The 25,499-nt window shown below is 44.4% G+C and overlaps 1 long non-coding RNA gene across 1 annotated transcript in view; it reads left to right on the forward strand.

The window, feature by feature from the left end:
• Positions 1-24,113, forward strand: part of LOC123385399 — a 35,667-nt gene extending 11,554 nt beyond the window's left edge. The window contains exons 2-3 of the long non-coding RNA XR_006597838.1: positions 11,908-12,014; positions 23,808-24,113. This is a non-coding gene — a long non-coding RNA (uncharacterized LOC123385399). The remainder of the gene's footprint in view (positions 1-11,907; positions 12,015-23,807) is intronic.
• Positions 24,114-25,499: the final 1,386 nt, after the last annotated feature.

Genomic DNA, 25,499 nt, shown 5'->3' on the forward strand with positions numbered 1-25,499 from the left:
TGAAGCAGCCTCCAGGCTCTGAGCTGTCAGCACAGAGCCTGATGCAGGGCTCGAACTCGTGGACTCATGGATCATGACCCAAGCTGAAGTCAGACGCTTAACCACCGAGCCACCCAGGCGCCCTGCAGTATTTTATTTTTAATAACTGTTATGAATTAGAGGTATAACTTACTTTTCTCCTTAGATTTAGCCACACATTCTGAAGCCATTTATTCGATAGATAATTCTTTTCTCTGCTGATTTGAGATGCCAATCGTGGACACCTAGTTTGCTTTTACTGGCATTTCTGGTGAAAGAATTGGTGAGTGTACTTAACTCAGATCCGGACTTCACTGCATGGCCACCACGAGCCCTGGATTGTGGTCAGGGTTTCTCCTTGGTTGAACAGTTCTCTGACTCTAAAAAATTTTAATTTTATGATGGCATCTACTATCCAAAGGGGCATATTAATGAACGGTTATGACTATCTTATGAACATTATAAGAAATGTCCAAATGTTAAAGTTAACGTCCAACCTGTTAACTACCTTCTTATCTCTGAAATGATTTTCAAGCTCCTTCAGCTCTAAATCTTGTGGCTCTAGGCTTGGTCTTCTTAAAAGCTTTTTCCTTGTTTTTGAATGAACTCAACGCAAGATAGTCTATAGTTTCCATACTACATTCTTTGCTTTAGAGATGAGAGTCTAGGAGCTCTACCACTTACAGGTATTACTTTCTCTGGAAAAGCATTAGGCATTTGTCAACATCCAAGACCTAGTGTTTATACTCTTCCAGGTTCTAAACTTTCCCTTACCTGCATCTGTGTTCCCCTTTCCTACCTCAACTGCTGCATTTTTTTTTTTTTTTAATATACGACCAGACAAAATGTTGGTAATTGTGGACACCCCGGAAGTATCCTGGAATTGTGCATGCTTTACTTTTCTTCTCCTATTAACAGTGGAAATTTCTGATCTTTGGAACGAAACTGAAATGCAGATATATCAGTGTTTTCTCAAGGTCTTTTTTTTTTTTCTCTTCAAATTGCTGTGCTTGAATTTGTACCTTATTTGGACAATTTCCATATTGAAAGGCTCAGAAGGCTCTACTCTGTGACTTCTTTTTTGCCCTCTGAGAAAAAGGTCTAAACATTTTAAATGGAAATAGCAAGCCTATTATGTAGGAAGTGTGGTTGTAAAGCAGAATGACATTTTGATAACAGAAAGCAAGAAAACTCCCGAACACAGCCTGCCTTCCCTATTCTCAGCGCTAAATAAATAATGCATTTTTCAAAGCCTCTGTCTTTGGATGCAAACCTACTTTTTGGTAAAAGAGAAAGGCATTTCGACTCTATTATTGGCCTTTGGATTGTTTCTGTTTTCCGCCAATCCTGAAATTGCAGTCAGTCGGGTACTTTTTCTTGTGACAGATTGGAAACCAGAAGGGAGCTTATGAATTCAAACAGAGAAATAGGAGCTAAAAATGTCTTTAAAGCCCTTCTTTGCACATTTTCTCTTTAGAATTTATAGCGTACATTAATTTTCTGATAGAGTGAATTATGAGATGCCGAGCCTTATATAAAGTTAATAGAAGGCATGCTTTATTTTGAATCCTGACCTATTTTTAAACTTATTTATTTTAATCATTGGCGTTCGGTTATACAATTTGTGGCCTGATTGCAATGGGACTTCTGAAATCAGCACTCCCATGCCTCCTTGACTATCAATGCCTGGTTTGTTTGTTTCTACACTCGATTCCTTATTGATGATCTATGATCACTAACCTTTCCTGAGTTTGTAGTACCATCCGGATGTCTCATTCAAAGTCCATGGAGTGGAAATTATGCATTTCTTTTTATGGTTGGGCATAATTTTGGGGGTTCCTGATGGACACAACTCCTGTTTCAATATCTTCCTTTTGAAATATATATTTCTTTAAAAAAATGTTTACTTATTTTTGAGAGAGAGAGAGAGAGAGAGAGAGAGAGAGCGAGAGCATGTGCAAGGAGGGGAGGGGCAGAGAGGGGCCAGAGGATCTGAAGCAGGCTCTATGCTGACAGCAGAAAGCCTGATGTGGGGCTCAAACCCATGAACCACGAGATCATGATCTGAGCCAAAGTCCGATAACCAACTGAGCCACCCAGGCACCTCTGAAATAGACGTTTCAAATCCAGTAAGTATCAATCTGGGAAAGCAGTGCTTATGTTTGAAATGTTTAGTGGGTGGGGGGATTTGGTGGACACTTTCGGTGTCCTGTGCCCTTGTCCCCTTTACCCATGAATGAATGAATTTATTTATTTTGAATGAATTTATTTATTTTGAGAAAGAGAGAGAGAGCCCTCGAGCCAATGGGGGAGGGGTAGAGAGAGAGGAGGAAGGAAGGAGAATCACAAGCAGGTTCTGTACTGTCAGCGCAGAGCCTGTGGGATCATGACCTGAGCCTAAGTCAAGAGTCGGATGCTTAACTGACTGAGCCACCCAGGCGCCCCTACCTGTGAATTTAAATCTCTGGGTTCAGACTCTGCTTCTGGAGAACCTGGCCTACAACGGTTGGTCCCAGAAGAGGGCTCCGAGGAAGCCGACTCCAGGAGATTTCTGAAGTTGGATCACTTCCCAGGTGGCTGGCAGCGAGTTCCTCTCCCTGATGCCAGGTGAGGTACTGAGAGTCTCTGCTGTGTCGGAGCAGTGCCCTTGTTTAGTGTGACTTGTGGGGAACTGGGAAGGGAGACAGGTGGAAAGGACACCCTGGCTTGTGTAGAGTCCTTGGCATTTGAGAGGTTCAGGAACATTTGTATTATAAGGACTGTTGCTGAATACTTCTCATGCTCACGGCACTTAATCCCTAACTCAGATGAAAGTGTGAGAGTCAGAGGGTGTCCGTGGCAGCATTTACAAAGGGATGATGGAATGAAAGACCAGGCACGGTACTTAATTACAAGAGTGACAGCACTTTGGAGAAGGCTGAATTCTCAGCGTGGACATGTCCTCTATGACAGGCGAGGTCCCTGTTGGAGAGAGGGCAGGACTCTGAGATCCGAGATGGAGATAGCTGGGTAGAGGTACTCAGGTACCTGAATTCCCAGATTCCTTGGAATTCTTAGAGCTGAAGGAGATTCCCTTGTTGGAAGATAGAGTCCCCCTGCTTGCTCAAATACCGTGGAGGAGCCACATAGGATAGAAGTGCCTGGAGGATGATACAGGCTCTCTCAGATCTGCTGCTTCTGTCTTCCTAGCCATGAGAACAGCTAAGGACAAGCCTCAGTGTGACCCAGTGGGGGAAAGGGTAGGTTTGCTAGTGGAGGGAGGTGGGTGTTAAATGCAAAAGGAGCTGCAAGACCTGTTGGAAACTAGGAGGGTGTGCTGGGGAGTGAATACTGAAGGACTGGATTAAGGGATATGGCATTTAAAGTTGCATAAGGGAGATTTTTGTTTTGTTTTTTTAAACTACAAGATATTCTTCTTTGATACACGATCCAACACCCTGGCAAGGACCTGGGAGGTAGGCCTACTACTCTGCTGGGTTAAGACTTGGAAGCTTGGAAAAAATTTTGGCCCCACTAAATAGGGTAGAGAAGCTGGGATTGTTGTGGCCGACCACGGAAGGTTTGCAGTGAAGCCTTTCCCTCAGCTCACAACTGTGACTTCATGGGAGGTCCCCTTCGATCAGCCTTTGAAGGTGGGAAAACCTGAGCTTCATTCTTGGATTGAGTAGGCCTGCTATATTTGGTGAGAGTGAAGATTTATTGCTGTCACATGTCGTCCCCATTCAGGGCTGGTTTTGATAAAGTGGTGTGGGGAAATAGTATCTGTGGACAGAGTTTTGGGCAGTGTACTTGGTCATCCACTGTGTGGAAGGACAAGTGGCCTAAGGCAAGGATATATATGGATTGATGAACAGTGGCAATGGCTTAGCAATAAGCAAGACTGAAAGGTAGCAGAAAAGGGATTTTTGAGAGGAGGCACATGGATGGATGTCTGGGTATGGATGTGAAATATGAATTACACAGGCTGGTATGCCACAGACAGCATCTCTTGGGGAATAGTCACTGACCAGGTAGACACAATGACTCAGCCAGTTGATGTCAGCCAACCTTTGTTGTCGGCCACCCCAGTGCTTGTGCAGTGAACTTAGGAATGGAGTAATTATGGTGGGAGGGATGAAGGCTAGGTATGGACCCATCAGCGTGGGGTCTCTCCATTTAGGCTTAGCTAGCTGCTGCTGAAGGGTTGACTTATCAACGAGAATCTGATGCTGACTTCCTGATACGGCAATACTCGTCAAGGTGAGCAAACAGCCACTAGGTGGTAAATTGATGAAACTGAACTGCTTCTACCCTGGAAAGAGCAAAATTTCATCATGACTGGGACAGATACATATTCTGATTATGAGTATGACCTTTCCATCTTCAGCGCCTCAGTCAGAACCACTATTCAAGGGCTTAAAGAATGTTTGACTTGGGGCACGTGGGTGGCTCATTTGGTTAAGCGTCCAACTTCGGCTCAGGTCATGATCGCACGGTTTGTGAGTTTGAGCCCCATATCTGGCTCTCTGCTGTCAGCACAGAGCCCGCTTCACTCCTCTGTCCCTCTTTCTCTGCCCTTCCTAGCTCATGCTCTCACACTCTCAAAAATAAAATATTAAAAAAAAAAACAAAAACAAAAAGAATGTTTGACTCGCCAACACTGGATCCTGCATTATATCATGTAGGAGGACCAAAGGACATATTTTATAGAAAACAAGGTGTGCAGCAGGCATATGACCATGGGATCCACACTTCATCCCATATCATGCAGAAGCTGCCAGACTGAAGTGTCAGTCAAGTCCTCCAGGAAATAGATGCTGAGAACGAGTAGGAGTACAAGAAAATATTGGAAGTGGATATAATGCTTTTGAAAGTTTAAGTGGGGGGGGGGGGAGGATGAAGCAGAATTTGGTATGGAAAGCTTTCAGGCTATGATGCAATCTGACATCTGTGAAAAAAGAAGAGAGGGAGCAGGACTGGGGATGGCCAGAAGCAGACCTCGATGTACACCTGACCAAGTCCACAGGGAGTCCCAGGGCAATGGTTGCCTTCTAGAGTCCCGCATTGGGCTGGTGGCAGCCAACTAAGAGTGTGGCCTTGAATCAAAAGCTGAGGCAAATCTTGAGGGTGCTATCAGCTGAGGGATGTCACCTAAATGCACTCCTTGAGGCTGAACAGCAAATCAATCCTTCCTTCCTTCCTTCCTTCCTTCCTTCCTTCCTTCCTTCCTTCCTTCCTTCTTCATTTTAGAGTTTATTTTTTTTTTTGAGGTTGGGAGGGAGGTAGGGGCAGAGAGAGGGAGAGAGAGAGAATCCCAGGCAGGCTCAGCACCATCAGGGTGGAGTCCAAGCCGTGGGGCTTGATCCCACGAACCGTGAGACCATGACCTGAACTGAAATCAAGAGTTGGATGCTCAACCGACTTTCTTGACGGGAGGTTTGAGCGGCATACTTCTGCGGCTCTGAAGTTGACACCTTGTGTTCCGTGGCTCCACACGCTCTGGGAGCAGCTCCCTCAGCATTCTAGGGGCCTCTGTTCATGAGGGGAAACTTAGAAGGGGGAAGGTAGTGGGATGGTCAGTAGCCCTCACTGCTATAGCTGGTGCTGGGGCTGCCTCTGGCACGCATCATTTTCCTCCACTATCCATTCTAAATGCTCTTGTCTTCAGCTATCTCTGCCCTCTGATGTCCTTGGTGTTTTACCCCAACCCTCATTCTGGAGGGGTCTGAGTTCCTGATAACTCTGTCTTCCTCAGGTTGGGCTGTTGCACTCGTCCATTTACGTTCACAACTGGACAAAGGAGTACCAAGAGATGCCCCGCGGATCCCCTGAATTCCACACATAGTCCTCCTTGTCTCCATCTCCGCCTGACAGTCAGGGTCCATCACCCCTGCCGGGGCGGTGACTGCTCTTCTAGCCTATTGTTCCTGGGACATCAGGATTCCAAGTACCCCGAATGTAGTCTTAACTTGTAGTTCACTGAGACTTTGTTGTGTTCTCGATCTGTGGATCAGGACAGTTAACTCTGCAGAGCCCAGAGCTATGAGAACAGGAAGCATGAAATGCCTCAGAGGGACATTGGGAATGATGATAAGGGGGGAGTTATTTATTTTTTCAATGTTTATTTATTTTGAGAGAGAGAGCAGGGGAGGGACAGAAAGAGAGGGAGACAGAGAACCCCAAGTGGGCTCCAACTGTCAGCGTAGAGCCTGATGTAGGGCTTGAACTCATGAACTGTGGTATCATGACCTGAGCCAAAGTCATGAGTCGGTCACTTAACCGACTGAGCCACCCAGGTGCTCCAAATGGGGGCTATTTCTAATTCTTTGCCTTGGTTCCTGGATCCAGTAGTCTTCTTAGAGGTCTCTGATTCAGTGTGTATACCACATCCTCAAGATGGCACCTGTCTTCACTGAGTATTGCCTCTGGACTGGCACTCCAGCTGAGGAGTACTGAGGATACTTAGCACCATGGAGGGCAGGGAGCAGAGGTCATGGTTGACGACAGTAGGTTTTAGGAAAAGACTGCGTACTGTGAATCAGGCTGCTGGTTTCTCTTCTCAGATACTGATAACAGGGAGGAGAGGGTAAGGTTTCCTGTTCAGATTAAAAAAAAAATGTCTAGGGGTGCTTGGGTGTTTCAGTTGGTTGAGTGTCTAACTTTGGCTCAGGTCGTGATCTCACAGTTCAGGTCCTGATCTCTATGTGAGTTCAAGCCCACACTGGGCTTGCTGCTGTCAGTGCAAAGCCTACTTCAGATCCTCTGCCTCCCTCTCTCTCTGCCCCCCTTCTGCTTGCACTGTCCCCCAAAATAAATAAATATTTAAAAAAATGTCCATATATTGATATTTGGGCATACCTCAGTAATGCCCAGTTCTCTGATGGTGGGGAGATCTTTTTAAAAATCAGATTATCTGGGGGCGGCTGGGTGGCTCAGTCGGTTGAGCGTCCAACTTCAGCTCAGGTCATGATCTCGCAGTTCACAAGTTCAAGTCACGCGTCAGTCTCTGTGCTACCAGCTCAGAGCCTGGAGCCTGCTTCAGATTCTGTGTCTCCCTCTGTCTCTGCTCCTAACCCACTCGTATTCTGTCTCTGTTTCTCTCAAAAAAAAACATTAAAAAATATTAAAAAAAAATCAGATTATCTGATTATATTCAAATATTTGAAAAATAATACTGGGAGGCATTTGATAGATACAATGGCATATGTGAAGAAAACTTCAGCATAGTACCTAGAAAACTAGCATAGTATTTAGAAAACTAAGGAAATTGTGTGTGTTTGTTTGTTTGTTTTTAATACCACCTACCAACTTCCGAATTCAATTATTTATTGTGTTTAGAGTCTCCTACTGTAATGTCAGAGCCAAGGGGCCAGGGATCTTTGGTCACACCTCTATTCTGTGTTTAGAATGGGAGCTGGTATACAGGGGAGTTTAACAACAGGTGAGTGGGTGAACAAGAAAACAAAACAAGTTATTCTTGGGGCACTTGGGTGGCTTAGTCGGTTGAGAGTCCAACCTTGGTTTCTGCTTAGGTCATGAGCTCACGGTTCATGCGATTGAGGCCCACATGGGGCTCTGCACTGAGCGTGGAGTCTGCTTGGGATTCTCCATCCGCCTCTCTCTCCTTTCCTCATCCCCCCTCTCAAAAGACATAAACATTGCCAAAAAGAAAACTATTCTTGTTTATACTATAGGAAACCAATATAATATAGGAGACCTTGTGTATAATAAAGAAAACCAAACCCTATTGTAATGTGATTTAATAGTCATATAATACAGTATTATAAATCACAACATGATTTTCCTGTGTATAACAATATAGCAAGTAGCATAAATATGTAATTATAGTATGAAATATAAATATTTTATAACAAATGGATTTTGCTATAAAACATGAAAAACAACATTTCATTATAATATGAAATATAAATATTTTATAACAAATAATTTACTGTTTGTAATTAATACATACTCATTAGATTGTGTTATGATTATATAATTAGCATAATATAATATTAGGTACTTTATTATGATATACTACATTTTTTAAATGAGTTCAGGATTTTTATATATATGTGTATGTGTGTATGTGTGTGTGTGTGTGTGCATATATATATATATATATATATATATATTTATATATTTGTATATACATACAGGGTCTGCACCCAATGTGGGGCTTGAACTCATGACCCTGAGATCAAGAGTCGAATGCTTTACTGACTGAACCAGCCAGGTGCCCCCAACATACTATAATTTTAATTTTTTATAAAAAAAAATTCTTATTAATGTTTATTTTACTTATTTTTGGAGAGAGAGAGGGAGAGTGCGTGTGCACGAGCAAGGAAGGGCGGAAAGAGAGGGAGACAGAGGATCCAAAATAGACCTTGTGATGACAGCAGAGAGCTCCACACAGGGCTCAAACCCACGAACCATGAGATCATGACATGAGCCCAAGTCAGAGGGTTAACTGACTGAGCCACCCAGGCGCCCCACTGCAATTTTATTTATTTATAATTTTTTTAATGTTTATTTACTTTTGGGGGAGGGAGAGAGAGAGAGAGAGCCAGAGCGTGAACGGGGGAGGGGGAGAGAGAGAGGGAGACACAGAATCTGAAGCAGGCTCCAGGCTCTGAGCTGTCAGCACAGAGCCCAATGTGGGGCTTGAACTCATGAACCATGAGATCATGACCTGAGCTGAAGTTGGACACTTAACCGACCAAGCCACCCAGGTGCCCCTACAATTTTAGTTATAAAATAATTATAGAAATGTTTTATAATAAAGGAAACTAAATAATACTACACTACTTAATTTTGCAATACAATGTTTTTACCTAACTCGAAGAATATGAATGCCCACGATAGATTTCTACATAAGTTTTCACATTACTTGATGTGGAGGTTTGTGGAAAGGTGGCAGAAACTTAAGTGCTAAATCATCATTTCCCATATTTGGAAGTCAGCAGACAACATCCAAAATTTTGAAGTGAGTAGATGGCAGAATAAACATATTATTTAGAAACACAGGAAAGCAAATGCCAGAAGAGACACTTTGGGGCTGTTGAAACTGTTGGATTCTGGGAAGTGGACATTTGGGAAAGTGAGAGAGGGCTTTATTGGCCTTTTTGTGTGTTTTGTGTGTTTGATTCTTCAACTCTGCAACTGTATTACTTCGATAAAAATACCAATTAAGTAAATTGATTCTCTAAACAATTCATTTGAACAAGGTGCTCTGCAAAATTTGTGATCATCTCAGACTTATTTCTAGACTTCCCAATGACAGCGGAATCTGGTCATTGGAGTGGCTAATGCCTTCCATGCTTTCCAGGACCTTTCGGGTGTCAGTGCATATAGGGCAACTAGGTACTGAAGTACACGTTCTAGAAGGTGACCGTGCAGAGCTGAATATTTGACAGTGGCCTGTGAGCTGGGAAGAGCGTTTCCAGCAACCTTCACAGAAGTGCCGATATGTGTTTGTGGAATGTATATCCCCAGCTATGTCTGTGGCACAGGATCTGGTTTTCATCTTCATGACCCCCCATGGGGCGGTGGCTTGGAATATGGAAAGCCTTAATAAATAACTGTTGAGAGAGGTTGAATTATTTGATATATGCCGAGGAGTAAAATCTACCTTGAGCTTCTGTTTAGTCTTTTCAGTGTCAGTATGATCTCTTTAAAAATTTCATTTAGACTGTTGGGATACTGTGAGTCACATCCCTCCTGGAAAACTCCACTGTACTCTTGTCAGAAAATGAGAGTAAACAAGGCAGATAGCAGCTTAGGACTTTTATACAAATAATTTTGATCTTCTGGACTCCCTCATTGGATCTTGGGGGATCCAGGGTCTAAGAAGCACATTTGAGAATCATGCTCAGTGCAGAGCCCAATGGGGGGCTTGATCCCATGACTTTGAGATCATGAACCTGAGCTGAAATCAAGAGTCAGATGCTCACTGGCTATTCTTAGTGAAGGCTAATTAAAAGCTAAAACAAATATGACCATCAGCAGGGTGCCTGGGTGGCTCAGTTGGTTAAGCATCGGACTTTGGTTCTGGTCATGATCTCGTGGATTGTGAGTTCAAGCCCTCTGAGTCCTAACAGCTCAGAGCCTGGAGTCTGCTTCAGATTCTGTCTCTCCCTCTCTCTCTGCCCTCCCCCACTCATGCTCTGTCTCTCTCAAAATTAAATAATCATTAAAAAAAACAAAAACAAAAACATGGCCATCATCTATAAAAGTAGCATGTGGGTGGAGCATAGGGAACCCAGATTGGCTGTCAGTTTAATTAGAATAAAAAAGCCTTGATTGATGAAAAAAATTCACTTATCATGATACATATATGGTAATAGAATATATTTAGTTAATATAATACAGTCCCCATACATGACGGTAAAGGGAAAGGAAGGAAGTCTTTTCAACAAAGAGCACAGTAGACACGTGGCTTGATGCACTTATTTTTAAAAGCATCTATGTATGGGCGGCTTGCTTGCAGGCAGTTATGATTATGCGGCTTGGAAATTACATTTTCCCCAACAAGTAAAAAGCACTTTCCACACTTAAAATTCTCACAGCAGAGTGCCAAAGGTTTTATGTCTCAGGAATTCTTAGGCATATTTTATAAACGGGAAAATAGGCGGAAAATAGACTGTGAGTGGGGAAACCCTAGTGTAGTTGAGTCAGAGGTTGTCTTTTGTTCTCCACAGCCTTGCTCAGTGTGCTTGAGAGCTTGGCCTGGCCCCTGCTGGGCACCTTCTATCAGCTCCTGAGTAAATGATCTTTGGTTCTGCTACTTTGTGTGATGCTTTCCCGATTTTCAGCTATAGGTTCTTCAGTCTTTTCCCCTTTGTGTTGTTTTCTTGGCATCTTTTCTTTTTTCTTTTTTTTTTTTTTTTTCCACTTTCTCTCTTCACTTTATTCCTGGCTCCCTGGAACACTTAAGCTTCATCCTGTCCCTGGTCCGTGATTGAAAGGTTGTATTTTATTTGGATTTTTGCTTGACTAAGGATCTTCCTTTGGACCACGTCCAGAGTAATGACATTGTCGTCAGATAGTCAACAGTGACCGTGCATAGCATGTTACTATTCTGAGGAAGGACAGAGGACAACTGGAGGGGTAGGTGACTCCCAAATGAGAGATGAGGTACTGAGTTGTGAAAAAAAAAAAGTGGCATATTTTCTGGTATCCCAGAGAAGGGATAATAGAGCTTCTGCAGTAGGTGCTATGGGGGCAAATATACCCGAAACCTAGCAGGAGACCCAGGTGAGAAAGATCCAGCTTCCTCTACATCCAAGGGCCAGAGAGAAATCATTCTTTCCTGGAAGTGATATGAGAGCAAATCGATAAGGACAGATGTGCCCAGTTGTAGTGTATGTCTGCGAGTTCCCTCAATGATATGGCAGAGTAGATTGTATAATTTATTTTGAGAGAGAGAGAGAGCGAGCGCACACAAGTAGGGGAGGAACAGAGAGAGAGGGAGAAAGAGAATCCCAAGCAGGCTCTGCTCTATTAGCACAGAGCCCGATGCGGGGCTCGAACTCACGAACTGTGAGATCATGACCTGAGCCAAAATCAAGAGTCAGATGCTTAACTGACTGAGCCACCCAGGTGCCCCTAGACTGTATAACTTAAATAGCTGGTCCTGATGCTTTACCACCAGAGGATACAGATACAAGTAGAAGGGGAATGATAGCATGGTATTACAGGGAAGCTGTCCTGGGATGGGCTGTCTCCCTTTCCCTTCTGTGCCATAGCAGTTGAAAGACACCGAGTTCCAAATTCCATGGAGAGTTAAAGATGAATTAGACCAGGAAGTAGCCTGATTTTGTCTCAAGAATCCAATGATCCTGCACTATTGTTGGCAGCAGATGATTTTGAGTGGAGCCTAAATGTGATTACCTTTTCTTGCTCCTGCAGATTACAGCTTTCAGTTGGCTCATGGAAACAGGAGTCATGGGGGAGCAGAGAATGCACACTGACAGCTGGACACTGCAGGGACCTCTGTTTTGTGGAGATCCCTCTATGTGAGTGTTACGCTGTGTCATATGTTCAATATGTATTTCTACTGTAAAAAAGGACTAACATCATAGTAGCCTAATCTCAAGGGCTTGGTATTTCTGAATAGAATACATACAGTTCTAGAACAACACTTGAATAGGAGCTCCTTTGAAGGTTTGCAAAGGTGACTGTAAAAGAGAAGAATGTAGGATTACATGCATTTTGTGACGGAATCTGTTTATGTGAATATATTGATTAATTTGTGTTCATGTATGGAAACAAAATCTATGCTCTTGAGAAACGCCAGCTTATATGTTCTATTTCTTTTAAAATGAGTTAGCAGAGGGGTGCCTGGGTAGCTCAGCGGGTTAAGCGTCTGTTAGTTTTGGCTCAGGTCCTGATCTCAAGGTTCATGAGTTCAAGCCCTGCGTCAGGCTGTGCTGACAGCATGGAGCCTAGTTGGGGTTCTCTGTCTCCCTCTCTCTCTGCCCTTCCCCCATCTCTCAAAAATAAATAAACAAATAAGAGCAATAAAATAAAGTCAGTCAGCAGGAGAGGTCCTGGCAATAGAATTCAGGTCATGATGTACAAGGGTGTATGTACATTAACAAATGTACAATAACTGCAGGTGTATACAGTGTCTGCCCTAATCTCCTCAGTGTCCATTTCATTGACCTGTGTACTATCTCCTTTGTGTTTTCTCTCTGGAAGCCCCTGAGGCTGTTGGAGATGGCTTTGCCTTAGTGCAAGGAGAGCAGGAAGTGGCTGGGAATCCAAGTGCCCCCAGAGCCATCCCTTACCTGGTGAAAGACAGGTGTGAGACGATAAATACTAAGAGTCTCTTGCTCCTGATGGGACAGTGGCTTACGGCATCTCCAGAGGTCCCCCCTCTTCCCCTGGGGGGTTGAGCAAATGCTACATTCTCTAAGACTTGACTTGAAATCTTGAAACCCTTGCATGGCTTCCTTCCTTATCCTGGCTCCTTTCTCCCCACTGCCCCTCCCCCCCCAACACACACACTCATCCATCAGTTTTACACAAATCTGCATCACACGCTCTGCCTCTGGGGAACCCGATCTCAGACACTTACCATATGGCGGAGGAATTGAAATGACAGAGCGGCAGGTTGTGGTATTATAATTCTTAGTAAGTTTCCATTCTCGGGCTTTTCTCTAATGACTGGTCCTGCTTCCTTCCCCTACAGAACTGCTGAATGGTCTTCTATAGGGTTTTCAGAGCAGTATGCATTAAGAAGGATTCATAGTGTATTTAAGTAAAGCTCCAGTTTTGCCTGTTAGCAGGTCATTTGCTAATAAATAAGAGACTAGTTCTTTTTATACTTAGGAAGGGAATTCCTTTTTAGCATTCAGATTCATGGATGCACTTTGTAAACAAATGACTTCCTATAACAGTTTATTTCAGTGGGTAGAAAGCAGCACTAAATATATCTCTGGTATCTGCATAAATCTATAAATATAAGAGGGAGAGGAAAAATGAGAGATTGGGGGAAGGGCTGCTAATAATGACTGAGAATCTACCCCGTAGCAGACCTGCATAGATCATCTGCAGAGCAAGAGGGGGAGGAACTTGCCCCAAGGTCACGCAATTAGTGAACAGAAAGGTAGGCATTTAAACCCCAAACAGAACAGAAGCGAGTGAAATTAAGCTCTTTTGTGGTTTTAGTCTTACCAGTTATGATAATTCTGCTGCTCTTATCTTCAGTCTTCTCGGTTTAATTGCCTCCAGCCCTGTTCTTTTCCATTCTCATTGCCAAGGGCCTATGTCAGGGCTCCAGGGACGGCTGCCACCTAGGCTATGCTTGCTCTCTTTGTAGTGTGCTGCGGTGTGTCTCTGTCCCCAGAACACAGCCGTGGTTCCCAATTCTTCCGTAAAATCAAGTATTTATTTATTTTTTGTATCATGGTCTGTAGGGACTCTCCATCAGCTGAAGGGAAGTCTTCCTTTTTGCCAGTTGCTTTCCTTGCCCGTTTTGCTCTGGCACACGCTTGGGCCAAAAGGATAAGCCAATTTCATACGAGTATCCGGAGGACAGGCCAATTTGCTTTTGAGTGATGCACAAGCCTTGGGCCTTGGCCTTGGGCCTTGGATACCCTCTCAATTCTTTTTTGCCTCCTGACTCTGCTGGAGGCTCAAGGGTTGATCCCTGTGCCCTTTCCATTAGATGTCCGCCAGGCTCCAGCATGCAAATCCTTACCAACAGAGAGAAGGCCAGGGTCTTTATCTGTCCAGTTTCCCACCTACTTGCGGACTGCTTCTTCCTACCCCACACATGCTGGGCTGAGCACCTTTGCCGCCCGTAGATGGCCCCACTCTGTATTTCCGTGTTGTGAATATTTTTTTAAGGTTTGTTTGTTTATTTGAGAGAGAGCGCTAGGAGGGGAGGGGCAGAGACAGGGAGAGAGAGAGAGAATCCCAAGCAGGCTCTGCACTGTCAGCACAGAGCCTAACGTGGGGCTCGATCCCACGACCCTGGGATCGTGACCTGAGCCAAAACCAAGAGTCAGGTGCTTAACCAACTGAGCCACCCTGGCGCCCCTCCTGTTTTGACCATTTATACATCTCTTCATCATTTATTCTCCTCAGATCTCTTGGTCACACCTCCAGTTTTCCGTAGCTTTCTGCTGTTTTGGATAATTTTATGTTGAATTGAACTATCAGCCAGTTTAGAGCTTGCAACTGAAATGGCTTCAGAGATCATCTGACCCGATCCTCTTTTATTTAATTTGTCCAATTCATGATGTAAATCATTTCATAATTACAGAAGTCATGTAATTTTCAGTTCCAGAAACTTGGAAGACAGAAAAGGAGAAAACAGAGACAGAGATGATGTGTAATGCTGGTGTCTAAGGCCAACTGCTACGAATACTTTGATGTTTATCTTTAATGAAATGCTGTTTATGCCTGTCATTTAAAAATATAGAATGATGGGGCGCCTGGATGGCGCAGTCGGTTGAGCGTCCGACTTCAGCCAGGTCACGATCTCGCGGTCCGTGAGTTCGAGCCCCGCGTCGGGCTCTGGGCTGATGGCTCAGAGCCTGGAGCCTGTTTCCGATTCTGTGTCTCCCTCTCTCTCTGCCCCTCCCCTGTTCATGCTCTGTCTCTCTCTGTCCCAAAAATAAATAAACGTTGAAAAAAGAAAAAAAAAATTAAAAAAAAATATATATAGAATGAGGGGGCACCAGGGTGGGTCAGTTGGTTGAGCATCCGACTTCAGCTCAGGTCACAATCTCCTACTCCGTGAGTTCGAGCCCCACGTCGGGCTCTGTGCTGACAGCTCAGAGCCTGGCGCCTGCTTTGAATTCTGTGTCTTCCTCTCTCTCTGCCCTTCCCCCGCTCATGCTCTGTCTCACTCTCTCAAAAATAAATCTAGAAAAAAAATTAAAAAAAATACAGAATGAGGAGCACCTGGGTGGCTCCATTGGTTGTGTGTCTGCCTCTTGATTTCGACTCAGGTCATGATCCCGGGGTTGTGGGATCAAGCCCTGCGCTCAGCGTGGAGCCTGCTTAAGATTCTTTCTCTCCAGGGGCGCCTGGGTGGCGCAGTCGGTTAAGCGTCCGACTTCAGCCAGGTCACGATCTCGCGGTCTGTGAGTTCAAGCCCTGCGTCAGGCTCTGGGCTGATGGCTCAGAGCCTGGAGCCTGCTTCGGATTCTGTGTCTCCTTCTCTCTCTGCCCCTCCCCCATTCATGCTCTGTCTCTCTCTGTCTCAAAAATAAATAAATGTTAAAAAAAAAAAAAAAAAAAAAGATTCTTTCTCTCCCTATGCCCCTCTCCCCCACTCGCACTCTCTCTGTCTAAAATAATAATAATAATAATAATAATAATAATAATAATAATAAATATAAAAAATAAATAAAAATAAATATAATAAAAATATAGAATCAACATTTTATTTCCTTCATACATTTTTTTCTTTCAGGTTATTTCAATTAAACGTGTAGTAAGTAAGTGCATACTCACTGTTCAAAATTCTAACAATAGAGATGAGGTGAGATTTCCCCTTGACCCCTCTTCCCTGCTCACCTCCTCAGTCTGTTTCTTTTCAGGCACAATCACTGTCATCAGTGTAGTAAACATCCTTTCTGATCCATTTCTCTGAATATACATACACATATGCACACAGAGAAATACGTAATTTTGTTTTATATGTATTCTTACATGACTTAGGCCATTATCTGTGCTCTGGTCTGAAACTTACATTCTTCTTCTTTTTTTTTTTAAGTTTACTTATTTATTTTGAGAGGGACAGAGGTAGTGTGAGTGGGGGAGGGGCAGAGAGAGGGAGAATCCCAAGCAGGCTCTGGATGGTCAGTACGGAGCCCCATGTGGGGCTGAAACTCATGTAACCTTGAGATTGCGACCTGAGCCAAAATCCAGAGTCAGTTGCGTAACTGACTGAGCCACCCAGGGACCCCCTGACACTTGCATTCTTTACTTAAAAATATGCTCTAGACATCTATCCATGTCGGTCAGGGTTGATCAAACTGGGTAATTGGAGGGGAGTTTGATACACAGAACTTGATGGCCAGGGTATAGGTAAAGCATAGGGCCTGAGATCATTGGTTGTGAGGGTACTGTTACTACTGCTAGATGAGGCGGGGGTATGGTGGGGAGGAGTTGTGGGGGTAGGAAGGATGGAAGCAGGAGGGCAGAAGGGAAAGAGAGAGAGAGGGACAGAGAGAAGTGTAGAATGGGCTGCTGGCAGGGCTGAGATGGTCAGTGGAGGGAGGCAGCCATTGTGTCTACACCAATCCCATAGAGAGGGACCAAGGGGAATAAAAATCCTTCCCTCCTGCTCCTCCCTCTCTGTGATGGATTAAATATTTGTGTTGCTCCCAAATTCATGTTTGAAGCTCTCACCCCCTACCTAATGGTATTTGCAGGTGGGGCCTTTGGGAGGCAATTAGGTTTAATTGAGGGCATGAGGGTGGGACCCCCATGATGGGGTCAGGCCCACCTAAGAGGAGACATGAGGGGGGTTGCTCACTCTCTCTCCACACGCATGCACTGAGGGACAGGCCACAGGAACAGTGGGAAAGGGGCCATGTGCAAGCTAGGAAAAGAACCCTCACCCCAAACCTAGCCTTGCCAAGCCTGGTTTTTCAACGTTCCAGGTTCCAGATCCAGGAGAATTAAACACCTCTTGGGGCGCCTGGGTGGCTCAGTCAGTTAAGCGTTCCACGTTGGCTCAGGTCATGATCTCACAGTTGGTGTGTTCAAGTCCCACGTCCGGCTCTGTGCTGGTAGCTCAGAGCCTGAAGCCTGATTTGGATTCTGTGTCTCCCCCTCTGTCTGCCCCTCCCTCCCTCATGCTCTGTCTGTCTCTCTCAAGAACAAACAAACATTAAAAAAGAAAAAGAAATAAATGCCTGTTGTTTAATCCCCCAAGCCTGTGGTATTTCGTTATGCAGCTCCAGCTGACTAATACATTCCCTCTGATCTTGGAAGAAGATTCTCATTGGCTGAACCTGATGGGAAGCTGGAGAATAAGAGAGTGTGTGTTGATGCAGTCCATACACATCAGCATCCCAGGGAACGGGCACATTCATATAGATTTTAATTCGTACAGTAAATTTTAGTACCTCCATATGATAGCTATTGTTCTAGGAGCAAGAGAATAAGGTAAAAAAAAAAAAAAAAAAAAAGCCACTGTCCATCAGAAGCTCACAGTTACCCTACTGCACAGAATGCAGAGTATTTCCTGGCTCCTGTGTACCAGGATTTGCTAATGATCTGTTTGTTATTGGTGGGAATTTATGCTACTTTGATTTTCTTCATCTAAACGGTGCTGTGTGACTATCCTTGTCCCTGCATCTTTCTGCACGTGTCATAGTATTTCTCTCTGGCAGAGACTAAGATTGGTAGATGGAAGAAAATATGGGTATCTAATGTTAAATAGGCTGATCTAAGGGGCGCCTGGCTGGCTCAGTCGGTTGAGCATCTGACTCTTAATCTCAGCTCAGGTCATGATCCCAGGGTCGTGGGATCGAGCCCCATGTCGGGCTCCACGTTGAGCATGGAGCCTGCTTAAGATTCTCTTTCCTTGTCTCTTTGCTCCTCCCCTGCTTGTGTGCATACACTCTTTCCCCCCATCCCTCTCTCTTTCTATCTCTTTCAAAAAAAGCTTAATCTAAAGTATGCTTCCTTCCTCAGACACAGTTGCTTTCATTCTCTCAGAGTTTTACCAGTCCAATAGGGGCAGGGGGGAGGGATAGTAGGTTAACTGTTGTTTGAATCTGAAGCCTCCTGTCACTTGAGTTAGAACCTTTAAATGTATGTACAGCTGTCGGTGTTTATCTTTTGTGAATTGCCTTGCCTGTTCATAACCTTTGGCTATTTTTTTTAACTCAATTTTTTAAAAATGTTTTTATTTATTTATTTTTGACAGAGAGAGAGACAGAGAGAGAGAGACAGAGAGAGAGAGCGCACACATGCGCACACAAGTGGGGGAGGGGCAGACAGAAAGGGAGACACAGAATCCGAAGCAGGCTGAGCTGTCAGCACAGAGCTGGATGTGAGGCTCGAACCCACGAACTGCATGCAAGATCATGACCTGAGCCGAAGTCAGCCGCTCAACCGACTGAGCCAGCCAGGCGCCTCTGGCTATTTTATTTTTTAGATTCATTGTCTTTTTTTTATTTATTTCTAAGACATCTTTATGTATTTTAGGTTATTATTCTCAAGTCTTGTCCTGTTTGCTTCAGTAACACTGTCTCCCAGGCATTCTGTTGTGTTTGTACTTGGGGCCTCTTAGCCAGGGCGCTGATTTTCTTCTAACGTTAGGCCACACGTGCTCACCCTGTAATTAAGATTCCCTCTTTGCTCCCCTGTGAATGTATCATCTCTTCGTGACACCCATTCTCCAAGGACTATGGGGGGGGACTATGCCGGTAGGTAGAACATACCAGTAGTTCTTCTCCTGGGAATGCAATCCTCCTTTTTCTGGGGGCGAGTGGGGGATTGCCAGTCACTAGGGGGCACTGTCCTAATGCACCAGCTCATGTAATGCCCTCATCACTCCAGTCTGGGGCCGAAGCCTATCTTGCTGAAGCTGGGCATGGAGAGCTTGGTCAAGGGTAGGCCACTGGTTGCTTCTGCTGTGGGGTTCTAACCGGCCACACTGCCAGCCTCACAGGGACCCCCTCCTCTGTGTCCTCCTCCTCTGAGCTAGGTGTTCCCTGGGATCATTCCCACCTTCCGTGGCTGACCCTTTCTCGTGGATGCTATGGGCCACGGTTTCCCATTTCTCTCAGATCCCATTTGCCTTCTGTTTTTTATGGGGTCCTTGGAGATTATGTGCCGGAGAATACCCCTCCTTGTTTTTCATGGTGATTACAGAATTCACATCTATTTTTTATATTCTGCTGTGACCAGAGATTTGCAGCCAGAGGGAGAAGCCTGGAGCATGATCTAGCCCAGGGGTTGCCAAACTTTTTCTGTAAGGGCCAGGTAGTAAATATTTGAGTCTTTGCAGGCCACATGGTTTCTGTCACAACTGTGCAGCTTCGCCTTTGTGCGAAAGCAGCTGTCAGTGATAATTGATGCATGGATGGGGCCGTGCTCCAATCAACCCTATTTATAAAACAGGCGTCAGACGGGATTTGACCCACAGGCCCTTGTTGCACACATCTGACCTAGACACCCCCCTTTTTTTTTTTTGTAACGGATGAGCAGTCGGACGCCAAGAGAAGAGATTTGCCCCAAGCTGCTCAACGAGTGAGAGGAAGAGCTAGATTAGCCGCCTCTTCTGTATACTTATCTGTGAATCTGTGAGCTCTGTGCTGTTTGTTAGAGAGATACCTCAACATGTCTTCCTTGGAAACAAGGACATTACTTTCAACTTCCTACTTTGTGTTCTGTGACTGGAAGGCAAATAAAGCTCAGGCCAGGTGACCTGGGGAGCTTCTGGAAAGTCAGACACCAGGCGGGGGAGGGGTTGTGCGTGGTTGGGTTATCGGCATTAGGACCGACAGGGCGCTTTCGTCCACATTTTGGGTTTCCCTTTTATGAGCTGTGGAGACATTTGGCAAGATTCATGAAGCTTCAAGTATCCGAGCTCTTCTGAGACAAGACTTTAATATGACCATAAATGTTATTTACTCTGTTTTAGTCTGTGGCCCCATGAGGGATGGGACTTGGTACCATGGTGGAAGCCGCCTTTTTGTCCAGCTTTGGGCAATTGGAAAGGGCTCATATGTGAAGTTTGGGTTGAGGGTTGAGTCTGTATTCTGCTGCTTATGAGCTGTGTGCTCTTGAAAACATTTCTTAAACTCCTTGCTTGTCATTCGAGGCACCCTAAAATGAAGATTATAATGCTGGCCTGCTAGGGTTGTTTTGAAGATTGAGCGAGATGATGTGTAAGAAGGTAATTGATACGTTGAAAAGCATTGTAAAAACCGAAGTTATTAGTATATGGATTGAGAATAGAAGCCCCGATACAAACAGCGAATTAGTGCCAATGTCTGTGATTGGGTGTTTGAAATGCAGGGAGTGGGGCATATAAATGAAACAGTACCGGCTGAACATGTTAACGAGTGAGCCCGTATGACATTTAGTAGAAACTAAATGTTAATTTATTTCTGTTTACATTTTATTGTTCCCAGGAGCTTTATGTCAAGTTAGTGCATCTACTTTTAATCTTCTCACAATTATCTAGGCGAATAAATTAAACTTTCCTTCCACTGGGGGTGTTTAAATGAAGTGTCCCACTTAAAAACTCAACCGTACAAAATGCAATCCTGCTTTGATCTGAGGAATGCCACGGTGAAGTGAATTTCACTTGTTTGTTTTATGAAATCATTCTTCATGAGACTTCTGTTTAAAATAAGGTGGTAGGACATCACGGTCAGAGGGTAGACTCCGGATCTAGAGTCCACCTGCCTTGAATTCCAGCTTCCACATTTACCACCTGTATCACTTGGGACAAGATACTTACTCGCTGTTTCTCACTTCCTTCATCCATAAAATGGGGATAATAATAGTTCATGCCATTTTTTAATGGCTTTTTTTGGTAATGTTTGTTTATTTTTTTAGAGCGAGAGAGCACAAGTAGGGAAGGGGCAGGGAAGAGTGGGGGACAGAGGATCTGAAGCAGGCTCTGTGCTGACAGCAGAACCCGATGTGGGGCTTGAACTCACAAACCACGAGATCATGACCTGAGCCAAAGTCCAATGCTCAACCAACTGAGCCACACAGGCACCCCTTTAATGGATTGTTTTAAGAATTAGATGTGTCAGTGCATGTAAAACTATTCAGAACAGTACTTGGCATATAGTAAGAGCTCACTAAGTACAGGCATACCTTAGAGATACTGAAGGTTCGGTTCCAGACCACCGCAAATAAAATGAATATTGCAAGAAAGTGAGTCAAATGAACTTTTTCGTTTCCCAGGGCACGTGAAAGTTGGTTTTACAGTAAGTATACTGTATTCTATTAAATGTGAAATAATGTTCTGTCTAAAAAAACTCATAATGTATATACTTTAATTTTTTTTCAATGTTTATTTATTTTTGAGAGACAGAGAGAGACAGAGCACGAGCAGGGAAGGGGCAGAGAGAGAGGGAGACACAGAATCCGAAGCAGGCTCCAGGCTCCAAGCTGTCAACACAGAGCCTGATGCAGGGCTTGAACTCACAAACTGTGAGATCATAACCTGAGCCAAAGTCAGATGCTTAACCGACTGAGCCACCCAGGTGCCCCAATAATGTATATACTTTCATTTAAAAATACCTTATAGGGCTCCTGGTTGGCTTAGTTGGTTAAATGTCTGACTCTTGATTTCAGCCCAGGTCATGGTCTCACAGTCATGAGATCGAGCCCTGAATTGGGCTCTGTGCTGGCAGCGTGTATTCTCTCTCTCCCTTTCTCTGCCCCTCCCCGGCTTGTGCACACTTGTGCTTTCTCTCTCTCTCTCTCTCTCTCAAAAACACAACCCTTTATGGCTAAAAAAAATGCTAACCATCACCCGAGCTTTCAGTGAGTCATTATCACTAATCACAGATTGCCGTACCAAAGAGGGTAATAATGAAAAAGCCTGAAATAATTGCAAAATTTACCAAAACACGACACAGAGACATGAAGTGGGAACACACTGTTGGAAAAATAGCACTGACAGTCTTGCTCTATGCAGGGTTGCCACAAACTATTAATTTGTTAAAAGAATGCAAAATCTGCAAAGTGCAAGAAAACAAAATGTAATGAAATGAGGCCTGCCATATTAGTGCTTATGACCAACACTGTGCTACGCGTGGGGCTAAGACTCTAAGAGACCTGATGCATCTGTTAAGAGAGCAAAATGAGCAGATCTGGGATTTGAAAAGTGTTGTGTCCAGGGGCTCCTGGGTGGCTCAGTCGGTTAAGTGTCTAACTTCAGTTCAGGTCATGATCTCAAGGTTTATGAGTTTGAGCCCCGCATCGGGCTCTCTGCTATCAGCACAGAGCCCGCTTCAGGTATTCTGTCCCCCACTTCCTCTGCCCCTTCCCCACTGGTACTCTCTCTCTATCTCAAAATAATTAAATAAACTTAAAAGAGAAGTATTCTGTCCTGAGTGACGTGGGGAGAAAGTGTTGGAGACACCCAGAGGCAAAACGGGGAAATGCTGAAGGATTGAAACTGATGCTTAATTTTAAGAAAATGTTCAACAGGCCCTCAAGACCAGGGTTATGCTCTGCCTTTCCTTTTACGTCTGTGCAACCCTAAACTGCACAAGTGATGAGCGGCGAGGCCTGGTTTTGACCCCCTCCCCCAAATCTGTCTTTTTCTGTGGTAGGCCATCACCAGGCCTGTTCTCTTGGCAACATCTGGCAGCCCAATGGCATAGCAAGGAAGAGAGCACGGCAATAGCCCCGTTTCAGAAAGTGTTCTGTCTCTGCTAACAGCTGTGTTATGTTACTGTCACGCAGTGATACGTTTTGAACCTGAACTCGGGTATCGGCTCCCTTGACGCATGGTGGTGAGTGGTATCCTTGGGTATGATGCTGATGTATCCTGGCTCCTCACATGCAAACTCCCAGGTCTAAAATAAGACAAGAGTTGGTGGGTCTGCAGTTGTTGGCTCCTCTGGATTGCAGGAGAGGACCCCTCCGTTCATGTAGGCTGCTGAAAATACTAAAACTCAGATGTACCTTTTTTTTTTTTTTTAAATTTTTTTTCAACGTTTATTTTTTATTTTTGGGACAGAGAGAGACAGAGCATGAACGGGGGAGGGCAGAGAGAGAGGGAGGCACAGAATCGGAAACAGGCTCCAGGCTCGGAGCCATCAGCCCAGAGCCCGACGCGGGGCTCGAACTCACGGACCGCGAGATCGTGACCTGGCTGAAGTCGGACGCTTAACCGACTGCGCCACCCAGGCGCCCCATCAGATGTACCTTTTTTAAAAAAAATGTATGTATGTATGTATGTATTTTGAGAGAGAGAGAAAGAGTAGGGGAGGGACAGACAGAGCGAGGGAGGCAGAGGATTCAAAGTGGGCTCTGTGCTGACAGCAGAGAGCCCCATGCGGGGCTCGAACCCACGAACTGTGAGGTCATGACCTGAGCTGAAGTCGGACGCTTAACCGATTGAGCCACCCAGGCATCCCTCAGATACACCTTCTTGAGGAGTGAGGGAGGTGGAGCAGATTGGCATCCATACATGATCCTGAAATCCCTGGGTCTTGTACGTATTTTTGCATCACTTGTTTGCTTGTTCAGTGGGAAAAGAAAAAGTAATGTAACTCCAAGCATCGTTCTCACCAATCTTTGTGCCCTGAACCATCTTTGGGCTGGCCTTTCTCTTACTGTCCTGCCTGAAATTCCAGGCTCAGACCCTCCTAAGACTCACGGGGTGGAGATTTCACTACCCTGAAGTTGTGGTTTTCACCACCAGCAAAGAGTCCGGAAGGATCACCTCACTGCGGGGAACTGGAATTAACTATATACGAAACCTGACACTTTCCACAGGTAACCTTATCTTTGGAGTTTCTCTGTGGACCTTTTCTTAAAGATCTGAGAATGACGTCCTGCCTGCTTCAGATTCTTTGTCCCCAGCTCTCTCTGCCCCTCCCTGTGCACACATGCGTTCTTTCTCTCTCAAAAATAATAAACAAACAAACAAACAAAAGAAAATGAGAGAATTTTAGGCAAGAACAGCAGGCTTATGTGGCCCTCTTGTCTGAGGCTCCCCCCAGACCCCTAAGGTTGCTGGATAAAATTCAGGATGCCAAGTTTGATTTCAGATAAACAGCAAATACTTTTTAAGTATAAGCATGTCCAAAATACTGCATGAGACATATACTAAAAAATTACTCATTACTTACTTGGATTTCAAATTTAACTGGACATCCTGTATTGTTATTTTTTAAAGTTTATTTATTTGAGAGAGAGAGAGAGCGGGGGGAGGGGCAGAGAGAGAGGGAGAGAGAAAGAATCCCAAGCAGGCTCCACACTGTCAGTATGGAGACCGACGTGGGCTTGAATTCACACACCATGAGGTCATGACCTGAGCTGAAATCAAGAGTCGGATGCTCAACTGACTGAGGCATTAGGTGTTCCTCCTGTATTGTTATTTTCTTTTGCTAAGTCAGGCAACCTCTCCCTTCTGTCCAGATCATCCCCTGCCCCGACAGCAGAATCGAGAATGCAGGGCTGGACAGGAAAACCAGTAACTTTACTGCCAGAGAGGGTGGACTTGATTTGAGGTGGGAGGTGGGGGTGAAAACCTGTGGATTTGTCGGCTGACAGTGATGAACTTGGTGGGGAATGGGAAAAATCATCTGTTTTACTAATGTGACATTGCAGTTTTCAGGGTGAGTGTTAAGCCAGCCAGACACTTAATGGAGAAGCTGCAGAAATGAGATCAGCCCTCCAGACATCCCTGGCTGAATGGAAAACCACACAGATGCATGCAGGATTGCTGAGAGAGCTGAGGGGAAAATAAATCCCAAGGAAGACCTAACTGATTGAAAATTTGAATATATTCCCAGACTTATCAATCAGCAGAGGTGGGAAGCTTTTGGGGCATAAGATGTTTGAGTCCAACCTCTCCTCAATGTCTTGACTGACCCAGGAAGCTACGTAGACACAGGGGAATCCACTAAAAGGCCATAGTAAAAAATACAAATAAAAATTTTAAAAATCTGTCCAGAAATATCAGTGACTGCACACCACAGGGGAGACAGATTTTACAGTGTAAGTCCAGGCAAGTTACAAAGAAAAGGGAAAAAACAATCCTCAGGAAAATGAAACAGAATTAAAGTCGTTACAACATATTATGTAGCATGTCTGGTTTTCAACCCCAAATTATGAGACATACAAGGAAGCAGGGAAGTGTGATCAATATTCAGAAAGAAAGCAATCAAGAGAAACTAATTCTAAATGGGCCCAAAGTCCTCTAAGCATCCATTATAAATATGTTCAAAAAAGTTAAAGGAAATTAGGTTTAATTATCTTAAAAAACTGAATGAAAACAAGAAATTGCAAAAGAGAAATGGAAACTATAAAGTATACAAAAA

Source organism: Felis catus, chromosome A1 (genome assembly GCF_018350175.1).
Source record: "Felis catus isolate Fca126 chromosome A1, F.catus_Fca126_mat1.0, whole genome shotgun sequence".
Taxonomy (NCBI): Eukaryota; Metazoa; Chordata; class Mammalia; order Carnivora; family Felidae; genus Felis; species Felis catus.